Here is a 5573-nt window from a genome sequence, read left to right as displayed (position 1 = left end):
TGCTGTTTAGACTTTCTTATGGATGCACAGGAAAAATCTGCTAGTCATCTTCTTTACTTGGATGAATTGTTATCTGATGCTAAATGTAGACACGTAGACAGAGTCCTGCAGGAGTCATCCTTTGCTCTAAGTGTGCAGTCTTATTAATCCCATTAAAATGTTTCATGGCTCTCAGAGTTGCCAAGATCTCTTTCAGATCGGAACCAAGTGTGAAGCAACAAGGTAAGAAGGTGCACTCAATTTTAGAGAGTCTAAAATAAGAGCTCTAGGAATGGCAAGCTGCTCTATCACTCTCATTTCAGGCCTGTGGACTCTTCACGTTATGGCCAAGAAACTGCCATAATCCAACATCTGACTAAATTTATACCTGTGTGTGCTATCAAATTTCAGCGATTGCTGGCCAGATTGTGTAGGACTGCAGAGATGGGAAAGGGGGTCATTTCTGTCAGCCAGGGTAAACCAACATCAGACATGATTTTAAAAATAAGACCACTGTGGAATTTGCCTGACACAAACCTCAGTCTCACCCTGATGCAGAAACACTACTTAGCTTCAGCTTCAACCAACTGTCCTTAAACCTGTTCAACATGAAAGGATTTTGCTGTTCTTCCCTGTACAAGTAGACATTAAATAAAAAGGACAATTACAAGGTAAAGTATTACAAAAATACCCACTTTTAGGATCTGTTGTCACAGCCTGATTCAGCTGTGAGGGAAGTACCCTTGGTATTATTTCTGTGTTCAAATGCTTGAGGCATTTATTAGAGATATTGATGTGGAATGCTTATGGGTCAGGTGGACGATCCTACTTAGCTTGCCTCACATTTTAGGCCAATGGTTTTTGCAAACTTCTTGAAATCTAGCCAGGCAAGCCCTTGCTCCTGACAAGGATCTACCCAGCTATTACCTCTATACATGGATTGGTAACCTAGAAAAGTGAACAGCATAGGAATTTCAGATTTAACCTGACTTCTGCTCTGTCATTTAAGGATCATTTTGCACTGTGTCCATGCATTTGAGAAGAAAATGAATGGTTAACTTTGCAACCTTTCTTGTAAACAGGCCTCTTTTTTTTTTTTTTTCAGAATCATAAATTTTGCAGAGAAATGAAAATCAAAAAAATAAAGATGTATTAGGTCCACATTTGCAGATATTCTAGGTGGCCTTTTGCAGTGTAGGAGCCATAGAAAGACACAGACTTTGTCACCAGCAGAGCTATTCAGCCGGAAGCAAGGCTGATTTCAAACCAGTTTTTGCGTAAGACTGCTGGTACCTCCAACTGAGATCTGCTGGAGGGTGCTGGCTTAATTATAAAGTATCTCCCCTACAGCTGCAGAACACTAATCCTGATTCACCAGAATCCAATGCCTTTGTTTGGTTATAGAAACTATTTTTTGGATCTTTTGGAGTTAATCTAGCTCTGACCTAAGCCATATGATGGATGCAGAGTAGTCATGGAATACATTTCATGCTCTTACTGTGCCTAGCCAGGACACCTACTCTTTTTGACATACAGGACTGTCAGACAGGGTTACAGGGACTTCAGCTCAGCTCTGTGTTGCTATTTCAGCAGGTCATGAGGTCTTATCATCTAAATTTTGTCAAGCAGGAAGAGACTTTTCTTCCAAGGGAAGAACACTGTGTGGTAACAGTTTCTTGGGACACTCCTCTCAGTGGCATCGTGTTGTCAACACAGACGTGCTTTTGTGCCTCGATGCATTGATCAGCTCCTGTTCCGGATGGCAGCTTCTCCTAAGTCAGTGGCTTCTGGGAAGGTTGGACTGGGCCCTTGGTGAAGGGTGGAAGGCAGGTTGTCCTCTGTGTTAGCCAGGACCCAACTGTTCCTTCCTCAGTTGTGAAATAGTGCCCATCTCTCATTCAGTCGACAGCCATTACCTGCAGGCATTCCAGTTCTGTATGAACCGTAAGGTCTGTGGCCCCAAAAGTGTATTTCAACATTTGGAAAAGACTTAAGACTAAATTAGGCAGCACAGTGAAAGGATTTAGTTTTTCCAGAAATTCCTGTGACTTCTGTAACATTTCTACCTTTACTGCTTAGACAAAAATAGCTTTTTAAAGTTGAGGAACTTCTTGAGGATTGAATGTGACTGAACTGAGGAGAAAAAGAACATTCTTTTTTTCCCAGAAGTTTTTCAGAATCCTTTCCTTGGTCTGTACAGTAAGTGTTTAAAAAATCATTGATGTATATATTTTGTTTAATGTGCTATAGATTTGTCACAAGTCTAATTAAAATCTGAAGCCACTGCTTTTATATTATTTGTAAAACTTCTTAGTACACAGTATCATAAATGAAATTGATTTGAAGTTCTACAGGTCAAGCCCAGGGCAAAGGGGCCCTGATTTATTTGGAAATTTTGAATAAAAACAGAAGATAGGTATTTATTATTTTAAAAAGTAATTTCAGCTCTCCCATAATCTCAGGCACTGAGACCATTATAAAGGAGAATGAATTTTGCTTCACTAGTAGCAGATAGTGTTTTGCAAAACTACTCTGGTGTTACATCAAAAGCTTAAAATCTGTTCACCAGAATTGCTTTCTCTCCCCCCCAATCCATGTTGTAATTTTCAAACTTATCAAAGCTATGAGAAACTTCAACCCATGGTAGGAGAACCCTCTTTTGGAAACCTAAGTCCTGGCTTGTATTTGTATTAAAACCCTTTCACAGTACCCTGTAATATTAAGTTTTTTAAGTTTGTCTGGTACAACCACGAGGTTGATAGCTTCTCTCCACTCATCTGCATTTAGGGATGACTGTGGTTTAATGAAACAGAATATTCCAAATACTAATGGATCTTAAATTGCTTATTCTTAGCAAGAGGTACTCCAAATAGCACATTTGCCTCAAGTATGTGATATAAAGTGATGAGTTAATTCATGTACTTGTGTCAATTGCTTCAAGATACTGAGAATTAGCTGCATTAGTGATATGCTTTTTTTTCCTCCTTGTGCTTAACATATGAACAGGAAAGTGCAAAGGAATGGAGATCAATTTAAGCTCTACTGCGCAAGGAGGGGAGAAATCTGGTGATGGTCCTACAAATGTCATTGACGAGGTCGGTAAGTTCTTTCTTTTTGCATTTTCTTGCTATTCCTTGTACTTAGGCTTCACGTACTTAAGATTTTTGGAGTAGTCAGTGGCAGCGAAATTTCTGATTGCAGTGAATTAACCAATAAGAGTTTGTCTTCAGGAGAGCCGCATCAAATGGAGCATGAAAATCCCTCCTAGAGACCTGCACCAAAGCAGTGCTGAAGTTGCTCCAAGGAGCTCTTCTCCACCTGGACTCCCAAACCCAGCAGCACCATGTCCTGCAAAAGCAAGAAAAACGTGGGGACAAATGCACATCCCTGATAGATCAAACTTCCCTGGAGATCAAGGGCCAGAGCACAGTGTGATTCCCCAGCCTCAGGGTTCCTCTGAAGTAGAACAGAGCAACAGGTGGCGGCTGTTAATGTGCTGAATGTGGCTTCCCTCTGCGTCCGGCCATGGAAAACAAAGCCAGCGACCGGATCCATGCCAAACACTTTGCAAGCGTGGAGCTTGCACAATTGGGCTCCACCCACATGCCTCACATGGGAATTTTCTCCCTCACCAGCTGGGTTAAGATCACAAGATGTAAAAAGGGGAGAAAGAAAAAAAAAAAAAAAAGAAAGAGCTGGAGTTGTTTTCTTTCCATTGTGGCTCCTGAGCTGAAAGTTCCTTTGCAACAGAATAATAGAATAAAGATGAGAGTGAACACTGCTGATGGCTCAAAATCTGGCACCAAAGTTTATTTTTCCTAAGCAGTCTGAGTCTGAACAGTCTTGTCAGACAATGTCAACAGAGGTGAAAAAAAATGACGAAAATCATTGAATCTAGTTTGGCTCAAAAATGAATAAATGCACCAGACAGGGTAAGTATATGGCCATTAAAAATGGCATAACCCTGACTGAAAACTGAACACCCTCATATGTATTTTGTACTCTCAAAGGCTTATCATGCCAGCTGTATTTTTGAATGAGCCAAGTGTCTACTCGTATGAAATGAATGCGGGTAGGCACACATAAGCTTTCTCATCAGTGTCCATACTCATAGCTGGGCATGTATTGAAGTCTCTCAACTCAGCTTGTTATAGCTATCATGATGCAGAGCCTGAAAATGCCTCTTCTCCGAGCCCAGACAAACGTGAACTGACAAGCACTGTATTTTGCCCTTAAGGCTCCTGTCCATAGTGATGCATCGTCAGTTATTCTCTGTAAAAATCTCTGCCACCCCCCCCCATCGCACATGTGCTTGTCTTTTCCCTTAGTGTTTGCCTAACCTGGAAGCAGGTATAGTTCATGGGAAACAGTGACTACGCTCCAGCACCGACGTCTTAATGCTCAGGAGGAAGATGCGTGGGCTCAGTACGGGGCAGGTAGGATTTGAGAGCCCCAGCCTGAGAAGAAAAGGGATAGAGACCCACAGCATGTTGGTGCTGCTGCGTGCGCCTCACCCGGGAACCCATGGAGCCTCCACGCCTGTCACCCATGGAAATCAATTTCCTGTTGAATGGTGCCTGTAGTCAAGAACTAGATGCTCAAAGTCCCATTGTAGCCTGACACAATGAAAATAAAACCCGAGGACAATACAGATGCTGATGTCTTTACTTGCTTTGATAACAATGACACCAGTAAACAATGATGTTTAAGTGCACTTGCATGGTTCTTAAATTAAAAACAAGATAGCCAAGGGGCAGTGAGAAGTCACTAGCATTCCTGAGACTGGCACAGAGAAGGGCCTCTTATTTACTTCAAGCTGGAGACAAACGCCACAGTGTGGGGATGACCATGGGTACCTTTGTAAGGGGGTGACAGCTTCCAGGCTCTCAATTCTGTTGTGATTCCCATTCCACAAAACTCCATTTACATAGTCACAAGAGCAGCAGAGCTTGAGGCTGGGGCATTGCAACGTGTTTGATACAGGCACTGAGACCCGTTCTCTGTGGGTGCTTCAGAAGAGAAAGAAAATGGAGTGCTAAAAAACCTCTTCCTGCTTTCCTCCTTTCATTTTACAGAAAAAGAAAAGGCTAAAGGCTCTGCTGGAGTGACTCCATTGACTCCCATGGCTTTCGTGGGCTTCAATTTGCAAAACAGACAGAAGAAGAGAAAACCCTTTCTCCACCTCTCTCCCCTGCAATTCTTGAAAGTGACATCTGTGCAGTGCTGCAGGAAAGATTACACATCTTAGTCTTATTTTTTTTACCCTGCCACTCCCAATTTACTCATGCCCACTATCATAATATTAATTTTTAGCAAGGAGGAGGAAGGAGTGCTCCCCTGGGCCAGCGGGGTTCTTCTGGCACGGAGCAGCCACGCCGGGGGAGGGGGAGGGCAGCGGGGTGGAGGTCGCTGCTGCTCCAACGGGACCAGATCTGTCTTTCTCACCAAGGACTGAGGGCATCTGTCCTGGGAGTCTGTCCAGAGCAGTCCCTGCTCGTGCCTCAGCAGCCGAACGTGGCACCGCTCTGTCTTGCCACCACTTCTCCTTCCCACCCCCCGACTCTTTGCCTCACCTCCCCCGGACCCACTTCTCG

General features: G+C 43.1%; 1 long non-coding RNA gene across 1 annotated transcript in view; it reads left to right on the top strand.

The window, feature by feature from the left end:
• LOC108444956 overlaps window positions 1–5573 on the top strand; it is a 21118-nt gene that overhangs the window by 6597 nt on the left and 8948 nt on the right. Inside the window, exons 4-5 of the long non-coding RNA XR_001859675.1 lie at window positions 2986–3078; window positions 5055–5573. The exon at window positions 5055–5573 is cut by the window's right edge and continues 829 nt beyond it. This is a non-coding gene — a long non-coding RNA (uncharacterized LOC108444956). The remainder of the gene's footprint in view (window positions 1–2985; window positions 3079–5054) is intronic.

Source organism: Corvus brachyrhynchos, unplaced genomic scaffold (genome assembly GCF_000691975.1).
Source record: "Corvus brachyrhynchos isolate BGI_N302 unplaced genomic scaffold, ASM69197v1 scaffold542, whole genome shotgun sequence".
In the NCBI taxonomy this organism is placed as follows: domain Eukaryota; kingdom Metazoa; phylum Chordata; class Aves; order Passeriformes; family Corvidae; genus Corvus; species Corvus brachyrhynchos.
Note: the sequence above shows the minus strand (reverse complement) of the source record. Positions and strands in the feature narration are given on the sequence as shown.